The 12280-nt window shown below is 32.9% G+C and overlaps 1 non-coding gene across 1 annotated transcript; it reads right to left on the bottom strand.

Annotated features, from left to right (window-relative positions):
• Positions 1-351: 351 nt before the first annotated feature.
• Positions 352-484, bottom strand: LOC141424507 (small nucleolar RNA SNORA1). Its single transcript, XR_012449417.1, has one exon. It is a non-coding gene; the product is annotated as a small nucleolar RNA SNORA1 (small nucleolar RNA).
• Positions 485-12280: the final 11796 nt, after the last annotated feature.

The following is a 12280-nucleotide window of genomic DNA, read 5'->3' as shown; positions in this document are numbered from 1 at the left end:
GATTTAATTTTTATTCCTTCCACAGAACCTTCGAGCCAAAAATACATGCTGACTGACTTTTTACAGTGTTTTTAGGCAAAATTATTTAATGTCAATAAATTATTTAATAATTTTACATTTTTTGGTTGGTTTTCCTGCACATCAAGGTCACCTTTAAAGTTGATTTTTCTTCCAGGATAGCCCTCTTTAAAAGATGCTTAATCCAGTTGTCCTGAGGACCTGTGGGATTTAATTTCCTGAAACAATTTATTGTCAGTCCTAGGAGATTAATTATAGAAAGCACTTTATACATACCAAGTTTTTCTAGGAAACATTTTTCTCATTGCATCTTTTCATCCATGAGGTTAAGCAAAATGTTACAGATCTCATTGTCACCACTGCAATGCATTTACTGTGATGGAAGCATGACCTGTGCCTCAATTTAGCCACATTGACCAATCTAGGACACCAATCAGCAGTGCCCCCTCTCATCTGGAATCAGGCATGATTATCAATCCTTTGTCTGATGTGTAGCTGCCAATATTTTCTCCCATTCTGTGGGTGGTCTCTTCAGTTTAGAGACCATTTCTTTTGTTGAGCAGAAGCTTTTTAGTTTTATGAAGTCCCATTTATCTGTGCTATCTCTTAGTTGCTGAGCTACTGGGGTTCCATTGAGAAAGTTCTTGCCTATATTTATTAATTCCAGAGTATTTCCTACTCTTTCCATACCAACTTTAGAGTTTGGGTTCTGATATTAAGATCCTTAACCCATTTTGAGTTAATATTGGTATAGGGTGATAAATATGGATCTAGTTTCAGTTTTTTGCAGACTGCTAACCAGTTTTCCCAGCAGCTTTTGTTGAAGAGGCTGCTATTTCTCCATCAAATATTTTTCATGCCTTTGTCAAAGACAAGTTGGTTATAGTGGTGTGGCTTCATATCTGGGTCCTCTATTCTGTTCCACTGGTCTTCATGTCTGTTTTTGTGCCAGTACCATGCTGTTTTTATTGTTATTGCTTTGTAATATAGTTTGAAGTCAGGTATTGTGATACCTCCAGCATTGTTCTTTTTACTGAGTATTTCCTTGGCTATTCGTGGCCTCTTGTGTTTCCGTATAAATTTAATGGTAGATTTTCCAATCTCTTTAATGAATGTCTTTGGGATTTTGATGGAAATTGCATTAAACATGTAGATTACTTTTGGGAGTATAGACATTTTTACTATGTTGAGTCTACCAATCCATGAGCATGGGATTCCTTAAAGAGTAGTTTCCAACTTAAGTCAGAGTTGGATTGAAATTGATTAGATTGTCTAAAAGATACCACTTAGGTAATAATTCAGAAATCCCATTTACTTTCATTTTAGGTAATGAAAAATTCACCATCATGATATCAGCACTAGGAGGAGATATTGTAAACCCATGTGGTATGGCCAGGACTACACAGGAAGCACATCATTATGCTCACATTTATTTAGGATTCGGTTAAGTACACACAAAGCTAACATCAAGGTAGTTTGGGTAGTGCAGTCTGTTTGTTCCAACTAATTAAGTGGAAGAGATGAACTAATGGGGAGAAAATAGACAATTAAAGAGAAAACATGCAAGTAAAAATTTAAACTAATCTGAATTACTTTTTGGAAAAATTAATTATATTGATATTTTACATCTGAGTTGATCAATAAATTGATAAAAACACAAGTTATTAATATCAGAAAGATAAAAGGGAAGATAACACAGAAGCATGCCCACATATTATGAAGACAGCAAGGGATATAATAAATAAATCTAAACCAATTAGAAAACTTAAATGAGGTTGACAGATACTTGAAATAAATCCAACTTCCAAAAGCTAACATAAGAAGAAATAGAAAGACTGATTTGCTGCACATATAGAATAGAAACTGAATTTGTATTAAACACCAAATACTGCAAATTATAAAGAATTTCTAAAGAAAGTTTAAAAAATAATACCTTTACACCCTGAGGCCTTAATTGCTGTTACCAAAACTAGACAAATATTTTTTAAAAATTTAAACAGCAGACCAATATCGTCCACAGGTATCAATGGGAAAATCATTAATAAGTACATTAGGAAATAAAATCCAGCAATATATGTGGATGACTCATCATGACCAATTAGATATCATACAACGAGGACAAAACTCTATGTCAAAGAGATAGAATTAGTTGTATAAATACACACACACAAAATATTAGCAAAGTTACCAAAAATGTTTCAGAAAAAGTAAAGACTTTAATTAGTCAGTAGAATATAAAATAAAAAACAGAAGTTATATTTTCATGAGCTGAAAGACAGTAAGAAAATGAAAAGAAATACTTTCTCCAATAGTTTTACAAATGAACAATACTCTGAGCAAGATTTGGATGCTGTGAATTTGAAACAGTGCTATGAGATATTAAAGAAAATCAAAATGAAGAGAAATATTCCCTGTTCATCGATTTGAAGCCTTAATATTTGCTCAGGTTTTTAATTTGTGGAAGCTTATCTAGAGAAATAATAAAATTTAAATTCTTTGAAGTTCTTTTTTAGTTTCATAAGGTGATTCTAAAATGTATTAAAATGTAGAATATCTAGAATTATTAAAGATTAAGAATAAATTTAGTTGTGAACACAATAAATTAAGAATAAGTAAGGAAGATATACACTACATGACTGCAGATTTAAATATAAAGCAGTAGTAGTTAAGATGGAAAAGAATGAGGTAAAGGATATAGCAACAGATCGTTGGAATAAATGCCAGATCCAGCCATAGACTCACAAATCTATCCACAATATTTTCAGCAAATTAACTCAGTGAGGAAAATGAGTGTATTCAGCTAATGGTCTCACACAATTGAGCAACCACATGAAAAGAAAAATAAATCTCAATCTTTGAACTATGTTACTGATAAATTCAAAATGTACCACAGACAATTTAACAATATGAATGTTAAAATCCTGATACTTTGAAGGAAAGCATGCAATAACTATCCATAATAAGCCAGGCATGGTAGGACATAACTGCAATCCCAGCACTTAGGAAGCTCAGGAAGGGAGATCTAGAGTCAGAGGTCAGCTTGGGCTGCATAGCAAGTTTAAGGTCACCCCAAGGTGACCTAACCCAAAAAAACAAAAAAAAAGAAAAAGAAAAAATATTCATAACAGTGTGACAGTGCTAAGAACTCTAAGAAGGAACACAAAAATAAACATAAAAGAATGAGGAAAGAAGCATCTTTAAAATTAAAAATGTTTGCACTTCAATTGTGAATTGTGCACTACTAAGTTGCTCTACTAAGTGAAATCTGCCACTTAAAAAGGATGATTTATTGTATGTAAATTATTTATCAATACATTTTAGTTAAAATTGATATTTAATAAAGACATTTTCAGATAAGCAAATATGGTGAAACTTTTTGCCAGTATACTTGTCTTAAATAAATTATGAAAGGCAATTTTTTTTCTGGCACAAAGAAAATGATCCCAGACAGACACAGTGAAATAGAGAAGTAGCGATGATGTGGCAAAATACAAATAAAGCCAAACTGCAACAAAAATGATTTGAGTTTTAAAATAACTGAGGAATAAACCCTCACAAAACCCAAAAAGCCAAAATTTGGGAATGAGTCTTTGGAGCTGAAGTTCTTTAATGTTCTAGTGGCATTTGGAAATTGGTGAAATTTATAGTCTATAAAAATGGTGAATGGTGTTATTATCACTAGTGTTCCATTTAAAGAATATTAAAGCTACTATGAATGTATAATTATGAATTTCATTGAGGAACAGAAGGAAATACTTGAAAAAGCAAAAAACTCATGGGAAGATATAAAAATATAAAAAGAACTGAAAACCAGTGGCCAAACAGAAGACAAACAGTTTCATGGTAAAAATCTGGGAACACAATTAAATGTAAAAAGTGTGAAAATACAGCAAAATGACAACAGTATCGTGCTGGATAAAACAATAAAGCCAAATTGTGTTCTGACATGAAAAACACTTTTAATAGACAGTGTAACATGAGTGAAGGAAAAGGGTGAGAAGTGTATTTTTAAAACTCTACCTTGAAGAACTGTGATAGCTATGCTAATTTCAATAGCAGGCTATAAGAAAAATCAGTCAATAGCAACACGATTTTACAAGAGATACAGAAGATATTTCATCATGATAAAGGACTAATCCTAAATTTATATAAGTCAATAATGAGGTTTCAAGTCATATTTTAAAAAATAATGCAGCCAGGAAAAACAAGAAAATCTACAGAGGTAGTGGGAAATCTTAATAGGTCTTTCATCAACAGCAAGTACAAAATATATATATATATATATAAATTAGTAAGGACTTTATGAAACTGAAAAACACAACCAAAAATCTTCACCTCATGAACATATGAGAAAAATATCAGGAGAGAGAATACAATTTGCAGTGAAACAGGAATATGAATCAGAATATTTTTCTAATTAAAAGTGTCAACACCTGCAAAAGGATTGCTGAAATTTATATTTTTGGCTATAATGGAAGAAAACTGGGAATAAATAAGAACAAAGTGACTGGGTCATGTGTAACTACTTAGAAGTTGAGTGATGCTTTTCTAAATAACCTACCCGTTTAAGCAAAAAAAAAATTTAGCAAAACTTGCATAAGGTATTAGAATTAAGATAGTAACTTCCCTTTTAAGAATGTTGTGAATAAAAGAAGATGAAGGAGAAACTTCTAGATGCCAACAATGCTTTATTTCTCAATATGAAATGTACCTATATGAGTATAGTTAGCTTACAGAAATTCCTCAGGTTCTATACTTGTGATTTGTACATTTTTACTCACAAGATACTTAGATAAAGTAATAAAAATAAACTTAAGCATGAAGAACAGGTAGAAATTGAATTAGAAAAGATTAGTCAAATGTCTACTAATACTAAAATTTAAACATCATCTTAAAAATTTCAAAATGCAGTCCTGAGTAATGACATACAAACAGATTAATTAAGCAGAAACTAAAGTGAGGAAAAGAAAAGCCATACAATTTTGGTGAAAATTGTTTTTATGCCATATGTCAAGCCACTAAAGGAAATGATAATTTAACATTTGAGCTTGAAGCAACTGGGCACCTATTTGTAATAAAAGTCCAGCTATAGCTAACATTGAACACAGGGAATTCTTAGGGGTTCTAAGATTTTAAAATGAAAAAAAAATTAAATTAAAATCACAGCACAAGAAATCATTTGTGAGTTCCTTTAAAAATGTAAGTGAGGGAGGGTAAAATAAGGAAGTTAAGAAGGTGAATATGGTTGATGTACTCTCTATACGAGAATGAATATAGAAGTTTAAAATCTGTTGAAGCCACCATTAAAAAGGGACTAAGGGAGAAAGAAGAAAAATAGAGAAGATGAACCATTTTGGGTTATAATACATATATACACGTAAGTGCCACAAGGAAACTCCCTGTGAAGCTACCTTAAATATGCCAAAATGTCATTTTTTTTCTTTTACAAAATCAGAGAACAGGAAGGCAGTACAGGTCTTAACTGGTGGAGGTGGGGGTTGGTGCCAGTGGGAGGGGGAGGAGGTGGGGAAAAGGTGTGGGATGGTGAATATGGTGCAAATACTGTGTACACTTGTACTTAAATGGAAAAATGAGACCTGTTAAAACTATTCCAGGAATGGGGGACGGGGGAAATAATGAGAATGGTGGAAGAGGTGAATTCAAGTATGATGTATCTTATATATTGTAAGAACTTTTGTAAATGCCACAATGAACCTCCACCCAGCACAACAACAAATTTTTTTAAAAGTCTCAGATTTGGGGTTGCTGCTCACGAATGTTCTACATCCTTAAAACTATAATGGGAAATATTTCAAAGTTTACTGTACAAAATAATTATGCAAGACAAAAGTACCAGTGCAAAATAAAGAGCAACGAGGATATAATGTTTACAAAAATACATTAGGAAAAGTTAGCTCCCTTGATTATATATGGAGTTCTTATCAATAAATAATAAAAGAGCCTTTGTCTCAGTCTAAAAGAAAGACATAAAAAGACAGTTAAAAAAAAGGAGCTAAAAATTGCACTCAGTATACCTCTGAAAATAAAATAAATGTATCTGGTGGCAAAGATTCACAATTTTTATAGTACACTACATCTATAAGTATGTAAACAAGTGGAAACTGTCACAAGATACTAGTGGGAAGGTAAATTGGTAAAACCTCTAAAGAAAACAAAGTGAAAAGTTCCATCAAATCCCAAATGTACAGTCTTACTTTCTGCTGCTCAGAATTCAGCATACTGATACACTAGTTCTCTTGAAAAGTGTCCTCTGTATGCAGTGTCTGAAGTACAAAGCATTAGAAATGATCTAAATGATTATCAATATGGAAATACATATATAATATAAACCCATATATTATATGTTCATGTGCTAACATTATGGTATATGTAAATGCATGTAAATATTGATAATCCTTATATATATTAGGGAAGTATCCTCTCCCAAATGTTTAATAATTATGCCAGAATAAAGGATCTGAGCACTGGGATTAGTAGAGGGAGTTGTTAGACTTGCCTGTCACGTAATCTTGTGTGAGGGCACACAACATTTTATTGAACTCGTTTTTACATTTTTTGACTACAGAAGTAAGTGAATGCAAAAATTCATGGAAAATAACTTGGTGGGAGTTTTTAAATTTCACTGAATTAATTAATCTGTTCATGTGTCAACTATGTAAATTAAGAAATTTGATTGGTATGAAAAACTGTTCAACAAATAATGTTATCTGAGGAGAGGATCTCTTCAAATTTTGCTTCAAAAGAGAACCCGAATTAGACATATCTTTATCTCACTGAACTAAATCTATCAGAAGGTAGGGTCTTTATTCTCTACATGAAGACTTTAAAGGACACATAGCTTTTATCCAGCCATTCTACCAGCAGCAACATTTTTTATTTCAACAGATTCTATAGGCCATAGGTGTTAAACTCACCCTACCTGTGCAACCTGAGTCTTCTGCAGGATTTACACGTCCTGCAACTTCATATTCAAACCTTTTTATTCATTCAGTGTATCTACATTTACAGATTCTTTGATTTAGACCATCTGTTCAGAGATTTGCCAAGAAGAGTTAGGGCTCCAGAAAGAAACCAATCAGAATGATAACTGGTTTACTGTCAGTCCTCACGTATCAGGTTAAAATCTGGCAATAACTTAAGAGCTTTAAGCAATGTTATTAACCTTAGACTTCAGTTAGTTTTCTCTGTGGGTGAATAGTGAGCTAATATTTTTACACTTGAGAGAGCTTTCTAAACCTAACATTAAAGGTAGACATAGTGAATAAATATTAAAATACATTTACAGAAATGCAAGCATTGTTTATCATGCATATAATACAAAGACAAAGAAGACATAACCATGTTTTTAGTAAATAACACATACTTGTTACCTACAACAAGGATAGGATAGTTGCCATAAAACTTGATAAGAGAAATATTAAATTCTAGTTATATGTAGGAGACAATAATAAGGGGGTAAGCATGCATGTTTAAAAACCAGAAAACATATTGTTTCATTAGAAATAAAATAAAAGAATTAAATAAAAGACAAAATGAAAACCATTGTCATACAAAGTAACCAACGTTAGAGCTTGGCAGTACTTACTACTGGTTAAGGGAGCAGGTACATGTAAAAATGGTTCTCTTTGTCTCAGTCGACAAAGAGATGGGACAGACGTTTCTTCATGGTCCTCTGGTTGCTTTTTATGTGATTTTACATTGTTTTCTACCACTCTGCTCATTATTCCCTCTGACCTTCTGCCTCTTTGAACAGATCAAGAATGAATACCTAGAGACTTTTACCTCTGTTCTTTCTTCTCTCCAAATTTCCTTTCCCTGGGGATTGTTCACTTGACGTATAGGTAAGAATAAAGTTCTTATTAGAAATAGCTTCTCTTGCTACTCAATATAAAAGAGCTGACCTATATCAATGTCTTCTAATAACTGACATATTTTATGTGTTGATTCATGAATTGTCTGTCCCCCCACATTTATATTGATGAAAACTGTGTGTGTGTGTGTTTCATTGCTGCTGGACTCTGGTACAATTTCCAGCACATCCTAATTGGTTAATAAATATATGTTGAATGAATTGATGGGCATTGAATCTCCTGCTCCATCTGGCAATTTATCCTAAAAAATTGATACTTAATGAAGCCAAACATTTATTGAATAGCAATATTCATTACAATATTATGGATCATAGCAAATTATTAATGAGACCTAAAGACCTTTTGAGTCCTAATGAGACTAAATGAGAATTTTTAGTAAACCATTAACATATAAACAGACATTACACACAATGAAGTGTTTTAGGCACAAAGAAAAATATGTATTGCATAATTCTGTCAAGGTACAAATGAAAACACAAAAGTGCACAAGAAATCTGTAAAATATCACTATAATTACAGACATGTAGGTGCCAGTTTTTATTTTAAACTTTTATAATATAAAAAGACCGTATCTTAAAAATAATTGCTAAGAAGTCATTATTTCTTTTAGAAAAGGTAACTGATTAAGTCACTTAATGATATTCTCAAATTTTTCAATGCCCTTTTGGAATTATTTTATGACCACAGGCTATTTTTTTATGCTTCATTACACGTTGGATTTGTTCTTTTAGTGTTGAGAGAAACTAAATTCTCAAGTTGGAAGATGCAGCTTGATCCTATCACCCCAGTTAGAAGCAGTAACCTAGTCATGTCAGGACTTAACTAAAGATCTTAGATTCTTTAACTCACCATGTCTCTGTGAGTTTTAACTATAATGCTAATTCATAAGATGACTTACTGAAAACATAGCTGAAACATTACTGAACATTGTTCAACAGAATCACAATAAACTATATGTTATGAATCATATATATCTGAAGTTAAAATATCTGCTCTAAAAATGATGAGACTGCCATGAAACATGCAAGAGGTTTCTTAGAAACTTAAAAATTGGTCTACCATATTATCCCATAGCCCTACTCCTGAGTATGTTGCTACACAATTGAAAACAGGATCTCAAAGGGATGTCTTCACTTTAATGTTCACTGTGGCATATTTCACAATAGCCAATAAATGCAAACAACCCAAAAGGTACCAATTTGTGCAAAGATTAAGGGATAAAGAAAAACACTGTATACAAAATAATCTTATTCAGCCTTTTGTAAAAGGAAATGCTAACATGCATAGACACATGTGACATTATGCTAGGGGAAATAAGCCAGTCACAGGAGGATAAATACTGCCTGTTTCCATTTAGATGGTGTGCCTTAAATCACTTAGACTTACAGCAGTAGAAAAGAGAATGGTGGTTCTCATGGGCTCAAGAGAGGGAGAGATAGGGAGGTATTTTTTACTGTGTAGGAAGTTATAGTTATAGAAGATGAATGAATTCTAGAGATCTGCTGGACAACAGGTCTTGTACTTTCTTTGAGGTTGACTTTTATGATAATTGGCCTGCTGGCTTTGTTTCTCCAAGCCACACCTGCTCAGTGACACTAGCTTAGGTTGTTCCCTGCAGCCTATGTCACCTTTGTTTCACTACTGCTCATCATTTATTATCTGAAAGGGAAGTAAGCATTGGAATTTTCTGTTCCTTCTCCATTCTGTGGTCCTTCCGGCAGTGTATCTGAAAGCTGGGGTGACTGGTGTGTGCCACTGTGCTTATTTCACTGATAGGGTCTTGTTAAGTTTTTGCTTGGCTGGCCCTGATCAGAGATCTTTCCAATCTCCACCTCCTGAGAAGCTGGGATTACAGGCATTAGCCACTGCACATGACTGAATCACATATTGTGATCACATGAATACAGTCACTACTTGTTCCTCCTGTTTCCTGCACAGCTAAATATGATTTGTATCAAACCATTTTTACTCCTGTTATAAGAAAGAAGCAGTACTATGTCTGTATGTACTGTTGTGCAGTTGATTCTTTTCATTAAAAACTTGAATAAAAATTCCATACATTAATTGGGCTGTGGGAAATAGACTACCAATTTGAATATTGGTTATCTGTGTTCTGATCAAATGTCTCCTGTTGTCAGTGAAGATGCCCCTACCTGCCTCTGGCAAGTTAGGATGTTCTCAAGACTACGGTAAACTTGCATTTCTTCTCTGTATTTGAGTGCTTCTCTCATTAGTTGCTGATTCCCTTTACCTTAAGTTTTGTATTTTATTTCATTGTGTGGTCACTGACAATCAAGCTAAATTTATATTTATGAATTTAGTAAAAAAAAAAAACCTTCACTTCTCTACCAAATAATTGTTGGATTGGTGTGTTTCATTAATACTTTTTAGAGGAGTTATTGTGTTTAAAATTAATAAATAAATGTAACTTTGCAAGTTTTGATGCTATTTAACCTTGACATATGAACTTATTTTAGGAATCTGGGATCAACAATACCCCATGCTTATCTGGAGGAAAGCATGTAGACATGTTCTTTCTTATTTTAGAATAGTCTCTGTAGATTTAGTGCCAAGAACACAAGATATCAAGCATAAAGTCCCCTTTCCAGGGGCTTTACCTATTACAAAACAGTTTCCACCTCAAAGGACACTGACATACGTTCTGTTTGTTATGAGATTTTTTCCTCATACTTGAACATTATGAATAACCTTTGAAGGGAAAAGAAAACACTTAAAGCCATGTGTACCTTTTCAGGAATTTCCCCTAAGTTGAAAGAACAAGTAAATATCACACTGACAGATAATATTCTGTGCCAAAAAATAAATGATAAAAGGGTTTTGCTTTTGTTTTCATATCACAGATTATTTTATAAAGTATTTCTTTAAGAGAATAGGAGAATTTATGGCCTTGAATTGCCTTAGGTTTTTAGAACCTTGAGAATTCACTGAGCCCCAATCATCATTTTTATTTCCTATAGCAATACTTCAAAATTTTTCAAAGTGATCAAATCACTTTGAGAAAGGCAAGTCATCTTCCTGGTGTGACTAAAGCTAATAGTGATGCTTTAGGTCACAGGAAAATTGAAAAATGCAAGTCAAAAGAGAATACAATGACAAATAGACAGCTATAGCCTATCTGGGGCATTGGAAACTGAAAAGAACATTAAAAAGGAACATATTCCAGTGCTATTTTTAAATACACTCAGTATTTTATAATTCCAAATGAATATATAAAAAGAAGGGTTTTTGTCAGGCTCAACGTAGAGTAAAAAAGACAAATTTAATAGATAAGGTAAAGAAAAATATTTGCTATGTCAGAAACACAAATAGTTTTAGAAAATTGACAGAGTACCAAAATAAAGACCCATAATAGAAGTGTATCCATCAAATATATGATACAGAGAGAAATCCATTCCACTGACTTTCCTTATCAGGCTTATCCTCAGGCTTACTCAAGTACAATACTGAATGTCTTTCTCAGGAGCTCTGTTCAGCCCACAGGTAAGACTACAAAGAGGTAAATCAGTAGCTTAGAAACATACCGTGTTGGTACAAAGGGAGAAATCCTGGTTATCTCAGCTCTAAACATGGAGGATAAAAGGTGCTTAAATTCTGATGGAAGACATATTTAAATGGTTGAAACTGTCAATTTCAAACCATCAGATATGAAATCAGTTACTTATAAAGGTTTGTACTTGTCAGTATGTCTTCAATAACACAAAAAACCTAATGCCTGATCTGTTAACAGTTTAAGAAATGCAAACATACCTTCCCATATACATAGGAAAATTGTACATATACATGGATCATGCTTCTATACATTTGTCTAAGTACTGATTCTCTCTCAGATCAAATTACATTGAATGAATGTATGGAAATGTCACAATGCACGTAACACACACTAATAAAAAAGGGGGACAAAAGGTTTCTGCACAGCAAAAGGAAATATTTGGCAGAATGCCAGAATCAAGACAATCTAGAGAACTGAAGATGAAATTTTTTCCACCCATTTAGCCAGCAAGGAATGAATATTCAGAATATATAATGAACTCAGAAAATTGAACACACAAAAGTAAATAACCCAAATAGTGACTAGGCAAATAAATTGAACAGACAGTTCTGAAAAGAACAAGAAGAAATGGCCAGTAAACACATAAAGAAATGTTTAACATCTTTAACAATAAAGGAGATCAAAAGTACACTATCTCCCACCTCACCTTAGTCACAATGGCTGTCATCAAGCAAACATACAACAATCCATGTTAACAAGGATGTGAGGGAGAAAAGCAATCTTTGTACACTGAGGGTGAGAAAGAAAGTTAGTGCAGTTGCTATGGAAATTAGTATGGTCGTTCCTCAGAAAACTAAAA

The sequence above is a fragment of the Castor canadensis genome, chromosome 6, assembly GCF_047511655.1.
Source record: "Castor canadensis chromosome 6, mCasCan1.hap1v2, whole genome shotgun sequence".
NCBI lineage: Eukaryota > Metazoa > Chordata > Mammalia > Rodentia > Castoridae > Castor > Castor canadensis.
The sequence above is the reverse complement of the archived record's forward strand: the minus strand, read 5'-3'. Positions and strand labels throughout refer to the sequence as shown.